Consider the following 16,937-nt stretch of genomic DNA (forward strand, 5'->3'; position numbering starts at 1 on the left):
GCTGCTTCTGCCAGAGTAAGAGGGCAAAGACTGGACTTTGTGTGCCTTTCATCTTGTGAAGAAATCTCCAAGGGCTTGATTTAGAGCTTGCCTCCTGTTGTTTGAAGTCTCAGGGACAGCAAAGACTTCTCTCTGCCAGCACCTGGAGTCCCTGGAGAGACTCCTGCTCTGACAAGTGGTGCCCTATCCAGTCCCTGGGCCCTTGAAAGGAAAGCTGGTGTAAATCCAAGGAAATCGACTTCGGATGACTTTGGACTGACGCCGCTGCTGAATCTGGTGACACCGCCTGCAACCAACTCCGTGATCTTGGCTGGAACGCGACGACCTTCGCAGGCCCGATGCCGCTGCAGCCCCGTTGAAGTCCGCGACTCCGTGGAAGTCGCCGCACCACGTCGTGACCGATGCGCTCGAATTGCACAGATTCAACGTTTCGCGCAGACGCTGCGATCCCTGACTTCGCGCATTGACTTGTTTTCACTCTTCACCAAAGGTACTGTACTTTGGGGTCTACGCGACTCCGTGTCCGGCGCCGCTGGTGTCGGCTTGTTGGGAAGGACTCAGTTACGACACCGTGTGAACACCTCATCGAAGCATTTTGTGTTTCTAAGCGCTATTTTTGAGTTTAATCTTTAAAAATTCATAACTTGACATGTGTATGTCGGATTTTTGTCGTTTTGGTCTTGTTCTGTTTAGATAAATATTTCCTATTTTTCTAAACTGGTGTTGTGTCATTTTGTAGTGTTTTCATTAAGTTACTGTGTGTGTTGGTACAAATACTTTACATCTAGCACTCTGAAGTTAAGCCTACTGCTCTGCCAAGCTACCAAGGGGGTAAGCAGGAGTTAGCTGAGGGTAGTTCTCTTTTACCCTGACTAGAGTGAGGGTCCTTGCTTGAACAGGGGGTAACCTGACTGTCAACCAAAGACCCAATTTCTAACAACAGCTAACACACTGACAAGACCGCAACACACTTTTATCACTGACAAACTCTCCTAACACCTCTTAAAGGCTGTCACACCCAATGCATCACTTCCTGTGTATATCCCACTCATTTTTTTACACGAGTCATTTATTATGACGCATCAGTACAAGGAGAGCCAATGAGTGATTGAAGCGCAACTCATTAACCACAATGCATTTTCAAAGGAGTGGGGCCAATGCGTGGCTTACGACCCACACATCGGGGCAATGTGAAGCATAAATGAGGTAATGCATGAGTTCTGCCCCACATAAGTGGCATATTGTCTGGGATACACTGCAGGGAAGTACCAAATGGAAGAAAGAAACCGTGGGCTCATTTTCCTTGCTCTTCTTTTCTTACCTGACAGGTTGATTTTCAAATGTGTGAGTTTTCAGTGGTTACAGTGTGCCTTTGTGTGAATGTTAACCTTATTAGTGGATGGATCAACGATTTGGATGACACAAATATTTAAATGTGTGTATGTTTTAACATTTTTTGCATTTTAGGCAATATGTAAGATGCTTGGAGGAACATTGTTAGCTGAGGAGTATGCAGATTTAAGACTTAATTATAGCATTGCTATAACTGTGATCAAAATGATTGTATGGTCTTTTATCCACAATATCTACATTCAGACCATCTATCTGGATTCATGCCACACAATGTGTCACTGATGTAGTCCTCATCTGAAGTCTACCTATTGTTTTTGGTAGATTGCGTGTGGTGCATACACAATGCTCCTTGTAAAATGTGTGTAGCATATCTGTTTGCCTATCGCTTGAGCATTACAAGTCCTGCTTGAGTAGCTCTGATAAGTGTGATTGATCCAGAGTGTCACGACATATAGCAAAACACTGTATAGTCTTACTGTGCACATGAGAGAGGTTTCTTTACTTTTACATGTGGGTAGCCTTTCCCATCACATGGAAATCTATTCAAATGCCAAGTAACAAGTACAGGCAAAACTGCAAATTATTCAGTGTCTAGTACCTTGCCAGGAGAGACATTATGTGGGGTTACAGCTTGACATCTTCTCATTACTTTACATTATGTTATGTCCTATGTACAGCAGCACCTATTGATCGAGCATCTTGGCTCACAGCATATTTTGGTTTACTAAAAGATGCACCATCACAGTCACAGATATTTCTGCATGTAACCGTTGGCTCCTTTCCTCATGGTGCAAGTGTGCCTCCATTTGCCCTAGACAGACAATGTAGGCCTGACACAGGGCAATATGCAAGAACGTATAGTGTATTGTAAGTTACAGTATTAATTTTAAGAATTTGCCAGCTGCCATAGTTGTTGCAGAGGGAGACTATCAGTGCAGCACTGCGTGGACATGCAATTAAATGGGCATGTGGAACTTACAGGACAATATATAGACTATGCAGTGTTCCACATATGTTAGTGGGAAAGACACATCATGAGGTGAAGTTCACACAGTCAGTCATCGCACAATGTTTTGAATTACACTCTCTGCAGACTGTTTTAGAGGTTCTGAAGCTGAACACACTATAGCAGACCAGAGGTACAAAAATGTTGCCATGCAAAGGCAACAATTTCAAAAACCCTCAATCTGACCATGTGCAATTTGTTACTGTGTTTTCGCTGACATTTGATCTACGTGAAATCAAACTCTTGACATTGCAGTATTCTTCAGATGTTATCATTACATAACTAAAATGTAATCTTGCTGTGACAAAGTGCTTCCGTTCTCCATGTGACCACACTGGTAAGACACTACATTGAGTTGATTGTTTCAGGTATGGACATATTTGGTGGGTTGTTTTACAACACTCACAATGACATTTAATACATGCTTTTCTGTTGCAGATTACAGCAAGACTACTAGCTGTGCAGCATTGCACTGACCAAGTGTGTGAGGATAGGAATGACCAATTTGGATGTGGATATGTGGCATGCCCGGCCTGTCCCTTTACTGCAATTACTGCATCAAATGACATTTCTGTATAGGTGATCTGAATGAGGGAAGCCATGGCCACATGTAGCTCGAGGGCTCTGACAACACGATTGTTACCCTATGAAGCCTAATTCAAGTTGAGGAGATATCTATGTTGTGATGTTTACAGTGACTGTGATGTAAAATTGCAAACACAAAGATTGTGTATATACATTTATTTATGTTTTACAAAAATCAGCCCATATCTGAGATTTAGACAATCTAGTAAAAACATTTAGGAAAATAAATCCTGTACAATGTGGTCGTGTCACCGCCTACCAGACATTGTGTTCTATCTCTCCTCTGTCCTCATCCTCATCCATTGGTTCCTGCTCCTAATGGGCCACATCTCATGGGACATTTGCCCATGCACATATGTTGTGTAGGATGCAAAATACAAGTATTGTTTTGCACACAATAGAGGGGAGTATAGCACTCTCCCCCCTGACATGTCCGAGTAGTGGAACCCAGACTTCGGCATACCAAACATTCTCTGTACAATGACCATGGTCTTGCCAAGTGCCTGGTTGTACTGCCGTTCAGCTTCTGTGTGTAAGTGCTCAATTGGGTTCATGGCCCATGGCTGCAGCCCATATCCTTGATCAGCTGAAATTAGAAATAAACAAATTTCAGTGAATGATTATGGTGATTGTTACAGCCACATTCCTGCATATGTCTGTTATGTGTAGTGGATGACTCATACAAATTTCTACCAGTATTATTCCACAAGTCTGAGTTCTATGTCATAGCAAAATAGGTGCATGATCTGATACTTTGGACACTTCCACATGCAGACAATAATATTTTGGTAGTAGCTTACTGTGATAGGTTTTTGGAAAGGTACATTGCCACCATAGGTTATGTGCACGTACTGCATGTGCAAAGTGATAGTATGTTGACCTTATTTTTGTCATTTTGGTCATCCTTAGGTAGGCTGTGCAATTACCAACTTGTTTCACACTCACACATACATATGTCACACTACCTGAGGATGGCAGAGTCTTCGAATTGTTCACTTACTTTAGCATATGATTTGTTGGAGTAAATTTGGTCTGTTCCAAATATTTTCCATGGACAGTTGTATAATTTATTGTCAGCTTTTAGCTGTTACTTTTCTATTAGACAATTTTTCATGGTGCACTAGGATTGACACATAGATATTGTAATGTGGGGCATCTCTATGTAGGACACACTGATGTTGTAACAAATATCTATCTGCCATAGATCTGGACACAATACATTGGTCTTCACATGTATGTGTTTTACTGTAACCTGTTGGGAATTGTGTACCTGTATGCCATAATTCCATCATCATTGTCGTGGCAAGTGAATGTTGAGATTGGTATCTTGAGTACACTGTGGTGCTTGTCTAGGTTGAATTTAATTCTATATTAATGACTGATGTATGCCATGTTTGCCAGCATTGTGTTAGACCTTGTGAGTTTCACATAGCTCAATAAATATGTATGGGATCTGGGCAACTTACACCACAGGCCAAGTGAGCCATCACATTGGCTGCATCTTTCAATACAGCTGTAAATCTAAGTGTACATCTGTACGTAGACTGTCAGTATGGCTGAAACATATGTGTGTTTTGTACTGTTTATCCCACATTGTTATCCAGTATTGGCATTTACCCCTGGATAGGGTCTACACTGACATTTCATGGCACACAAGGCCATACCAAAGACATCTTCCTGTTTTGTTCCTGGCACTTTCATCAACATACAAGTATATTGGCATTGACACACCCATTTACAAAATACTTGTTCTCATTGCCCTGAAAATGTTCAAACTTGACTGATACAGAGAGTAGGTACACCATTGAGGAGACACTTATCTCACACGTCTCTATTGTGTTGCATTTGTATTCAGATTGTCTTGTCTGGCCTACCACATGGTTTAATAATGCAGATGATGTGGTTCCATTCATTCATGCAGAGTGAAATGACACATTACTAGTCACAGATGTTCTTTAGCTATTGCCATTGACAGATTAGTAAGTGCTAGTCAATGTGGAACATCATTGTCTACACATTGCAGTGCGTAAGGACCACTATGTGCACATGCCACAAGGGCCCAGGCATTTTGGAATGTGGCACTGTACAGTGCAACAAGTCACCTACCAGCATTGTACTATTTCACTGAGAAAGGGCAGTGGTGGACAGTATTTAGGCCATACAGGACATTCCTGACTTTTCACCTTGCACTGGCACACAATAGGCTGCCTAGCATAGACACGGGCACTCTTGCAACACAGTGCTCATGTGCCATCATTTGTGTGGTATTGACTTTGTGAAGGAGGGACCAACGTCCTGCACAGACACAAGCAAAGTAACCAATTGAACAGGCCCCTACCTTCCAAGAGGCCCCATGGGAAAGTGAACTTTCATTCTAATCCTCTCCTATTCTGCCTACGTCTACCCCTGACTCAGTCTCTCTGGCCTGTGCAGTGTTATTTTAGGGATTTTTGGGGTCCTGGCAAAATACTTTAACTAATTTATGCTCCTGTTAAAGGTGAACGCATAATGTAATGTTTGGCATTACAGGGAACAACATATTATCAGTAAAGGAGTCATAAAATTCAGATTTGTTCCATGCAGGGGCCCCAAAATATATTTAGCCCGGGGCTCCCAAAGACCTTAAGATGACGCTGGTGACAGGTTTCTATATGTCCCGCCTCACTTCTCATTGTGTTGCTTCAGTGTCAGACAGCTAAGAAGTAAAAATTGTGCTCTATGTCAGTGTTGTAGTTGTTTAACACTTGGCATACTGGAGAAAACTGATGGCCCTTGTGAACATTTTCAGTCTACTTTTGAAGCGGTGAAGAATCAATGTCCTATGTTTTAACCTTTATAAAAGCCCTGGAAGGCATAGTTTGCCGAGAGGATACTTCAGAGGAATGTCATATGTAATGTGCAGGTAGCCTGGATTCGCCAGGAAAACAGCTGGTACGAAATAAAGAAATACAGACAATGAAGGAAGCTTAGAATTCTGCGGAAAATGCCAATGCCAACAATTTAAGTTTGTAGCTTAGCTGATGAACGAAATAGCAGTTTATTAGAAGTTCTTTCAAATCACACAACATTGCACACGATGAGAAAACAAAACGTCCCTGTCTAGGTTAGATATCTTTCTTCTTCTATGTTAAAGTCCAGATGCATTAGGAATGTTTTTTTTCTGATTTGTGTCATGTCAGCATAATTGCATCAGCAAACTTGTTGCTGTTTGTGTGCATAAGATTTACCCCCATTGATTTGGTCTCTTACAATATACTCAGTGTCACCTTTCCTTTATTTGTGTACGAATCCTCTGGAACATGGCAGAATTTGAAAATTGAAATTTTAGGACATATTGAGTGACGAATCACATTAAGTCAACTAATTCCCACCCTGAAAAGGGGTTGACATCAGCTCTTGCCTGGATTAAAAACCTGAACCTCTCTTGAGTAGATAGCGGAATGAGAGAAGTTCCTGAATACAGAAAAAAGTCTGTGCTTGTGGGAATTCACACACTTCCAATGCTAAACATGCCTTGAACTCCCACTTTCCCACCCTCCTCCCCTCCTGAGTCGGATTTATGCATGTAAGAGAACTCCTCACACATGCCACAGACATTTTCACACACAGCAATGTTCTGCGAGAAGACTGAGAGAGCAGAGACTGAGAGCAGAGAAAGAGAGTTGGAAATTCGGACGATCTTTGCCAACACCCTTGACGAGCCTCCAGAGAGGGAGTGGTGTACGCTGCCGAAGACCCAAAATCATCAGCCACAACTCAGGAGACGTGGTCCGAGGAGCGGTGGATGCTGCTGGAAGATGCAAAATCACCAGCCACAACTCAGGAGATTTGTGGCACTGTGGGTGGGTGACTCAGGATGCGGAGATGCAAGCCCTGGGGGGTAATCACACTGTTAGGAGCTGACGGGAGTATGATAAGACAGGAAGGGAGGGGAAGATGAAATATATTTCTCATAATTGTGATGGCTTTTTCGCCACTGGGGTCCACTTTCCTAATTTAAATCACAGGTGTGCTGCGTTGTTTTTACTTCTCATTTTTGTCAGTTTGTACTTCTTTCATTAAAGCATGGCAAGACCTGCATGCTTCTGGCTGAAAAGCATACAGGGGTGCGAGAGGGAAAACAGTTCGGGGTCCCTTCCTATTTGCTACGAAGATTCACAGAATTAAACGTGGGTGAAACCTAACGGTTGGTTTCACTATGTTTAGGGATTTCCTGCTAACTAAACATTGACCTGTAGGAAACTAGAAACACTTGACACTTACGGGTGTTGGTGGAAGGTTACAGAAAGTAGTAAAGGCCATCATACTTACTGCCCTTTTCTTTCACTGAAGTTACTGGTGGCAACATCCTCCTGGAAGGAATTATACCCATGAAAAGAAAGAAAAACTCCATCAATTACGAAGTGCCCTGCCACATACCCAGAAGACCTACGTGTGCTCTCATCCGTACTTCTGTTGGAGTGTGGTTTTTATAATCAAAATTAACATGAAATGTCTATGAACTAATGCATAACAATGCCTCATAGAAAATGCATTAATGTGTTTTACTAAACGTGAGTCCGAAATGTGCCCATGGGGAGTGGCCATCATTATATACGATGATTAATGAAATCGACTAATAATAAAATAATAATGTATTAATGCATGATCTTATACTAATATTAAGAGTTATACGTTAAAGTTTTGCTAATTAATTCACTGGGCCTTAGTTAGCATGAGTCAGGCCCAGCTGCCTGGTTTCATATTAAATGTGTTTTTCTAACGTGCAGTGTGCTGACTTGCTGAAGGACGTGTAGTTGTACTTTTCCAGAAGCTAGAAGATGAGTGTAACCTTAGTAGATTCATTCTCATGAAGACTCGACTTGCTCAAGGAGACATTCTTGTGGAATGCAACAGTGTAAACTTGCAACAGGTACAAGGTCGCCTAAACTGGTATAGACAATGGAACTACTGACTGGGTCTGTGAGAGGACCACGAGAACATGAAAGCATAACGGACATTTTACTCGCTGGAGACGTCAATCACTGGAGCCAATAAACTACGTGAGAACTGTTATGAGGTGACAATTTTGATGGGGCGACCAGTAAACTATTGGATGGAGATGATGGTGCGCTAGAACTTGCTCAATTGGAAATTCTTGGACTGTACCACAAGATTGACATAAACATTTATGGACACGAGGGATAGCCAGCCATTAGATGCCATTCCGAGCCATTCCGAGCTATTACAAGCCATTTCTGCCATTGCATGCTGTCACTTTGTTACTCTGTCCGAAGACTTTGCTGTGATTCCTCAAACCATCCTTACTTTGACTTGCCCGATTCTATATTTTTCCTCCTTATGAGGGAAGTATTCCCTTTTGCCCGATCTTGCTGAACTTTGCTGTGTTCCTGGCTGATGGCGAGTCAACTGCTGTCCTGAGGACGAAGACTGACTCTGTATGCTGACCCATTACAGAGGGTAACTATATGATGCTGAAATTGTAATTGTCTATTTGCCTTTTCTTTGTAGGTACCAGCTGCTTCTTTGAGAGAGACCAGAGACAGATGTTTTCTAAATTGATGTTGCTACATTGTTTTGCATGAAGCCCAACATGCCAATGCTAATTCGAGGTTAGTTAAGGAGTTCACTAAACGGACGCAAATAGACAAATGACTGAATCTATGCTTTGTTGAATAATGCGCTAATGATACTCTGCTAAAGTTAATCCATGTTGACGTTGTGCTATGTTCTAATATTCATGATCTTTGCTTTGATGAAATCTTATTCGAGTTGCCATATTATGACAATGTTGATGTGCTTCTTGGTTTTGAGACTAATAAACTTGCTAGTAGAGTGTAACCAATAGGGAATAAATATCATAAATCTTACTAAACCCTGGTGTGGTTATTCATGACTGAAAGGTCATGGTGTGTTTCAAGTTTATTGATGTTACTGATTACTTTGATTGATTTGCAACTGTGATTATTGATAAGGTTATTGATTATTGACTGACATGCTGACTAGTTATCTCGTCTTAAGGAGACTTCTATCAGGCTCAAAAGGTTCATTGGCCTAAAACGAATCCCAGAGTAAATGAATTATCTAGATTGGGACACGTTAGCAGTTCTGGTAGCAGAGGATGGTTCAGGCCCTTTGGGGCCCAAGGACGAGGGACCATTGTTCAAAAATTGTTTTTGAGATAATGCAAATTGGAGGTATGATGTGCCCTAAGTCCCCAAATGACTTTCCCGGAATCTCGGAGCCTGCCTAAGTGAGTTGGGTATGTTCTCGGCATTCTAGTGATAGTATGTGTAACGTAGAAGTTGCGCTTGCTCAGCTTATGCATATCGCAGGTTAATTGTGAGGTTTGTGAGAATTTAGGTCAGGTAATGTTCTAGTAGGAGTGTGCGTACTCCGCAGTATGAGAGTAGGGAAGTCGGTGAACTTCATGTGAGTGTGGCGCTTTGTGCTAAAAAATTGTCCATGTGGTTGTTGGTGATGTACGGACCCGGCGTGGTCTAAGACTCCGGAGTATACTGATAAGTGTATGAGACACTTGAATAGGTCAATCGGGCGTGGTGGACGAGTCGAGTTTGAGTCAAGATGTGTGAGTGAAACCTTGGATGGAGATTTGGCAAGTTCTAAAGTGCACTAGAACAAACCATTGACAAGTCGAGAGTAGGATTTGCGGGTCGAATTCTGCTTGCGAGTGCGGGATCTGAGAAGGAGAGAGTAGCGGCAGAGGCTTCAAGTGAAATCTCTGTAAAGTTCTGAAGCGATTGTGTTCCCCTTCCTGTAGTAAACCGGCAAATTTGGTTTTGTTGTTAAGGTGCTCGCAATATTGCATTAGTTTTTGTGTGAATAGAGAGTGAGGAAGACAAGCCGCAAGACTTTGTCAGCCGCATTGTTTGCGAGTGTGACATCATTGGAGCCGCGCTGGGATAGGTCAGATGCCAAGAGGGGTCGCGCACGGATTGGCAGCCGTCCGTGAGAGGCAATTGGTTGAGAAGGTAGGTGAAGAGTGTTCTGGGAATTAAAGTCACTTCCTGATTAGATTCTAAACAAAATAAAAGACGCAAAAATGAAGTTGTTCAAGGCTCTAAAGAGTGCTTTGAGGGGAGATACATACATTAATGCGAGTGTGGGGGAGCCTACACTGCCATTGGATACTCCGGCTAATGCCGTCATGGAGGAGAAGGGAGTCGTGCCTTGTCTTCGGCTAAAGCAATGGTGCAAAATGACAGAGAAGGAGGGATGTTTGGCGTTTCCGGAGCACGGAACGTTCAATATAAGGATTCTGGAAAATTTGCAGAGGGTGTTAAGTGAGCAGAAGCCACCTCCGAGACCAGCTCAGTTTGAGGCGTTAGCAATTTGGGAACTGGCGGCAATTCAGAAACAGCGATAGAAATTTGAGAGGAGAATGAAGAAAGCAAAAAAGACTCTAGCGGAGGCTAGATGGGATAGTGAGACCAGGATGTGGAGAAGGGAAATAATAGACGGGATTAGGATGTTTCCGGCAATAACTCAAGAAGCCGAAACACAGGGGAGAAAGGCAAATTGTATGACAGACAAGGGGTCGAGTAAGCCGAAGGAGACTCAGAAGTCTTGGGCAGATGCAGATGATTCAGATGACGATGAGTTTCTTAATCAGTTGCTGCATGATCGACCGCCACCATATGCCATAAATGACAATAAACCAACTACTAGTGCAGGTCCTGTAAATCCGACACAGGATCAGGGAACTACAAGTGCAGCACAGCCAACTAATGTTACCGCATCAGCTCCGATACAGAATGGTGCTAGTGTATCCACTGCACCGGAGACACAGATACAGTTGCAGCCACCACCAATTCAGAGGCTCTACCCCGATGTCCCAGTAATAGAGACGACTACGAGTTTGACGGTGCCACCTGATCCAGTATACACGAGAACAAAGTTAGTGCAGATTGAGCCGACTCCACAATTGCTGCCCCAGCCGCAGCAACAGACAGTCCCGAATTATGCTCCGGTCACAGGACCGCAGTCAGTTACAGCACCCGTAATGAATCAAGCTATGGGAGTTAATGCTCCACCGGGATTGGGAAATGGACAGGCACCAGCTGCTATATCATTGCTGATTACTGTTGGACCGCCAGCACCGCTATATGCGCAGGCAAAACCTACTGTATGCGATCAGGGAGTAATGACTCAAGGCGTGATAAGAGGAGGGTCTACGGGAAGTCCACAAGGGATGACACAAGGAGAACAGACAGTTGAGCGATCTAGGTCCTTGTTGGACTTCAGTCCGATTGGGGTTCCTTTAGAGACAATGAGACAAGCAAGTTTGGGTATGTTGACTCCACAGGAAGTGAGTGCAAATACATCACAGACACCAACAATGCAGGCTGGAAATATCTTGTTGCAAGGTTTAACAGTGCAGCAGTTGACTGAGTGGTTAGACAAACTTAACACTCCACAGACTACTCCTGTGACAACCGAGAGGTCAGAGAGAGAGGAACACCTGAATTTTATAAGGTTGGGTGTGGAAGCAGCGGAGCTAGTTGAAGGCACCATGGGGGTGAACAGGTTAGAATCATACACTGAAGCGGAATTGAGGTTTCTGTGCCCGTAAATAACCAAGGAAGTGAGTAAGGTACACCAGAGGTTAGCGAACGCAGCGGACAAATAAGGCATAGACTTGGATAATACTAAACATTTGAAGAGGAGTTCTAGTTTAGACTTCGAACCTAAAGATTTTGACCATATAAGGACTACTGGGTTGAAGGCACACCTAAAAGAGATACTACAGAGTGCACAAGTTTGGGGAGCATTAGAGAAGTGGGAAGGCAGATGGGCAAAGAAGAGAGATAAAGAGAAAGGTGACTGCCCGGAACCGAAGCAGGCGAAAGCCGCACCAGACACAGGAACGATAAAGATGTTACCAATGAGAGAAACAGCTGGAGGGGTTTTTGTTCATGTACTGTGGTCTAGAGGTGACATTTTGTCATTCACAAATGATTATCCCAGGCTGAGGGAAAAGCAAATAGAGTGGTATCAGCAGACAGACAGGTTTGTGAAGCTTGCGAAATGCCTTTGGGAAGACTTGAACACATTGTTTGAGATTATAGTTCCAGCTGATTTGTGGCTTGAATGCAAGAGGGGTGTGGACTGGCCGACAGAGGAACCGGCAAGGGATAAGATTACTGGAGCACCGTCTCCTGACGTGATGAGGTATTACCACAAGGTGATTGAGTTTTTAAAACAAAAGGTGTCACCGAAAGTCACTGATTGTCAGAAAATTGATCGAACGGCACAGGAAGGCAAAGAGTCGATACATGCTTACTATGAGAGGTTGTTAAAGGCGTTCAAACATTACATTGGTACAGAGGTTATAGAGCCAAAAGACATGAATCATCTTGTGTTCAGGTTTGTTGAAGGACTGAGGCCGGAAATTAGCCAGATGATTAAGAATCATTTGATCTGTTGGCAAGCGAAGCCGATTGATGAGGTGTTGCAGCACGCGAAATCCTGCAGCGATGAGATTGAATTGAAACAGAAAAAGCTGAAGGAGGAGGTGATGGTGATGCAAATTAAGGCAGCTCAGGCAGGGGTGCAGGGAAATGGAGTACAGCAGATGGTACAGCAGCAACCTCAAGGAAACAGAATGTTTCAGGCGCAACCAAGAGATAGAGGTCAGGGAGGTTTTGTGAACAGTGGTCCAGATTTGAATAATGTTGTGGAAAATGATGTGCTAGGGATGAAAAAGATGTTACCATGGCATGTGTGCGGGGGCGTGGGACACTGGAAGCGGGAGTACCCAATGATGGTGCAGGATGGTGTTGTTCAACAAAGCAATGATGTTGGTACATTTCAAAATGTGTGGGGTCCAAGAATGAGGGGTTTGAATCCGAACTTCCAGAATAACATGGTGCAGATGCAGGGTCTTCAGCCTATGCAACAAATGCAAATGCCAAGTATGCAACCAGCACAGGTGCAGCAGGTGCAACAGCAGATTCCCGTGGTACCTAGACAGCAAATGCAGTTACCTTTAGCTCCAATGGGACAGCAACAGGTGATGCTTTCTCAACAGGTCACAGGTCAAACAATGAGTCAAAATAATACAGTACAACAGTTCCCATTGCGTGGTGAGGATGGAATAAACGATGAATGGTCGGATGATTGTTCAGATAGTGAGGAGTGCAGGCTTGCAGCGTCCCTAGAAGTAGATCAGAGGGGTCCTTATGTGCAAGGGAAGGTGATGGGTCACAAGGTTTCAATCCTGGTTGACACAAGAGCTACACGCTCTACAGTCAGAAGTGCAGAGGCTCCGAAATTGCCGCTTTCGGGGCGTACCATAAGGGTGGTAGGAGTAGCAAATCAGCTCCTGACAAATCTGATTACAGATCCGGTCCAAGTTGAGATTGGTACCTTCCAGGGATTACATAGGTTTGTGGTCTGTGATTCAAGTCTCGTGTCCCTACTGGGAAGAGACTTAGGGCCAGATGTAGCAAAAAGAAAATTTGCGAGTTGCAAATTGCGAGTCCATGCGACTCACAATTTGCAACTCGCAAATTGGTATGCAGTACGGTGTCTCAGACACCGTCTGCGAGTCGCTATGGGGTCGCAATGACCCACCTCATTAATATTAATGAGGTGGGTCGCAAATTGCGGCCCCATAGCGAGTCTAGGCACTCGCAAACATGGAGGCCTGCTGTCATCAGCAGACCTCCATGTTCGTGACTGCTTTCTCAATAAAGCAGTTTTTTTTTTTTAAGTGTAGCCCGTTTTCCTTAAAGGAAAACGAGCTGCACTTAAAAAAAAAACGAAACCTTTAGTTTCGGTATTTTTTCAGGGCAGGTAGTGGTCCCTGAAAAAATAGTATTGGATCCATTCGCAAAGGGGAAGGGGTCCCATGGGGACCCCTTCCAATATGCGAGTGGGTTACCATCCACTTCAAGTGGATGGTAACTGCGACACCCTTTGCGACCGCATATGCGGTCGCAAATGGTATTGAATGCCACTCCGAATCGCAAATAGGAAGGGAACACCCCTTCCTATTTGCGATTCTGAAATGCATATTGCGAGTCGGTCCCGACTCGCAATATGCATTTCTGCATAGCAAAGAGGCATTTGTGCCTCGCAAACGGCGATTTTTGACGTTTGCGATACGCAAATCCTTTGCTACATCTGGCCCTTACTGTGTAAGACGAGGTGTTCGATCACCTGTTCCAATGAAGGGACTGAGGTACAGACAAACAGTGATGATGAGGGGGACGATGGTCAGATCTCAGAGCCAGAGACTGCAGCCAAGGAAAACCCTTTGATAAGCTTCTTCCCGATGTTCACAATGACCGATTTGACAACTGAATTACAGGGAACGGTGACTGAGAAAGTGTGGGACTTGACAGGAAAGGAAGTGGGACTGATAAAAGGAGTAGAACCAGTCAAAGTAGAGGTGAAGCCCAATGCCGCATTTCCCCAGGTACCACAGTACCACATGGCACAAGATGTCCTCATACAAGTGACGCAGATAATCGCAGACTTTGTGAAGCAAGGGGCTTTAAAGGAAGTGATGAGCAGCCCATGTAATTGGCCAATAATGGGACTGAGAAAGCCTTGTGGGAAAGTTCGAATTGTCCAAGACCTGAGAAAAATTAACGAAATAGTGGTAAAATGTTGCCCCATAATGCCAAATCCAGCCGTGATCATGTTTCAGGTTCCGTGTGATGCAGAATGGTTCACAGTTGTGGACCTGTCACAAGCATTCTTTTCGGTGCCCCTTCATGAGGATAGCCAATTTCTCTTCAGTTTCAAATTCTTGGACAAGGTTTACAGTTGGTGTCGAATTCATCAAGGGTTTTCTGAATCACCTTCCATCTTCAATCAGATATTGAAGAACGACTTGGAATCATTAGAACTGCCTTTTAATTCGACTCTAGTGCAGTACATTCATGACTTGTTGATTGCGGCCAAAACAAAAGACGACTGCAGGTATGACACCATTGCCTTACTGAATCATTTGGCAAAGAACAGACATAAAGTGTCCCCAAAGAAGTTACAGTATTGTCAGAAAGAGGTGAAGTACTTAGACCATCTAATTGAGAAAGGGTCGAGGAAAATATCTAAAGAAAAAGTGACAGCCATATTGCAGATGAATCCCCCGACATCCAAAAGAGACGTGAGGATCTTTTTGGGAATGGGGGGTTACTGTCGTCAGTGGATTCCCAACTTCTTGATTATCGGTAAACCTTTGGTGAGGTTGACTGTCAAGGAGATTATGGATGGCCCGGGTACCCTGACTATGTCCAAGAAAGAAATGAGAGCATTCATTGAGCTGAGAGAGAGCATGTGCAGGGGTCCAGTTTTAGGTATGCCTGACTACACAAAGCCGTTTGTACTGTTTTGTCATGAACGTGATGCTTGTTCTTTGTCTGTCCTGACACAGGTCCATTGAGGGGCAAACCGCCCGGTAGCATATTTTTCAGCTACTTTGGACCCAGTCGCAGCAGCCTTACCGGGTTGTTTGTGTGCAGTTGCAGCAGTTGGCTAAAGCCTCACTCAGTGTGAAGGTATAGTGATGGGACATCCCTTAACGGTACTGGTCCCACATTCAGTCGAGATATTACTGACCTGTACTAAGAACCAGCATATGACAAATGTGAGACTCTCTAAATATGAAACAATTATACTGGGGTCACTTCATGTGTCTTTGAAGAGATGTACTGTGTTAAACCCAGCAACTTTGCTTCCTAATGAGAATATAGATATTGATGATGCTGAGGAAGTAGAACATTATTGTCTTGAGGTAACAGAACTGTGCACCAAACCAAGACCTGACATTAAAGATACTCAATTAGATGAAAACCATTGCATTATCTTTGTTGATGGTTCATGCCTGAGAGACTCAGTGGGAGTGCTGAGAGCTGGATACTCTGTGTGTACAATATCCGGTATCCTGGAAGCATCTTGGCTCGAACGAGTATACTCTGCTCAAGTGACCGAATTGATTGCTCTTACTAGAGCGTGCTATGCTGCTGAAAATTTCAAAGTCACTATCTATACTGATAGCAGATACGGATTTGGGATTGTTCACGATTTTGGCCAATTATGGTCCCAGAGGGGTTTCCTGACCTCTTCTGGTTCTCCAGTGAAAAATGGAGAAAGGATTAAGGAATTGTTGTACGCGATTCAGTTACCTCTTGAAATTGCCATGGTGAAATGCAATGCTCATGTTAAGACTTCGTGTCAATGGGAAATGGATATGCAGATGAAGTCGCAAGGTTTTGTGCATTGAACTGTATATCGTTCAAGGATCAGTGGGAATTGTTATCGGAAACTGAAAATGAGACATGCACAGGTTATGCATTGAGGGTGGTTGACACCATGGAAAAGTTGAAATTGTTGCAGGGATGTGCCAGCAAAGAAGAGAAATGCTCCTGGCTTAAATTGCAATGTGTACAAAGACCTGATGATTTGTGGGTTTCAGATGAGGGGAAAATGGTTTTGCAAAACAGTCTCTTGTCACAGTTTGCGAGGTTTTACCATGGTCAAGCACATATTGTGAGAGATGCCATGATCAGGTTGTTCAAAATAGACTGGTTTAACCCGAAGTTCAGGCAAGCTGCAGAAGTAATATGTCACAGGTGCATCATCTATTAGCAGATGAATGCGGGGAAAGGGACAGTGGTGAATTTGAGCCACAATGGGAGAGCAGGAGGTCCATTTAGCAGAATGCAGATGTTTTTTTTTTAGATGCCTGTGTGTGGAGGCTTGAGGTATGTGTTGGTGATTGTGTGCATTTTCAGTCACTGTATTGAAGCTTACCCTACACGCATGAATGACTGTCTCACAGTAGCGAAGTTGCTGCTTAGGGAGTTAATACCACGTTTCGGGTTTCCGATCTCTTTAGAATCAGATATGGGAAGTCACTTCAACAACGAGGTGGTTAAGCTCTTGTGTGCCGCACTGAACATTGAACAGAAGTTGCATTGTAGCTATCGCCCTGAAGCATCAGGACTAGTGGAACAGATGA

The sequence above is a fragment of the Pleurodeles waltl genome, chromosome 8 (genome assembly GCF_031143425.1).
Source record: "Pleurodeles waltl isolate 20211129_DDA chromosome 8, aPleWal1.hap1.20221129, whole genome shotgun sequence".
Lineage (NCBI taxonomy): Eukaryota > Metazoa > Chordata > Amphibia > Caudata > Salamandridae > Pleurodeles > Pleurodeles waltl.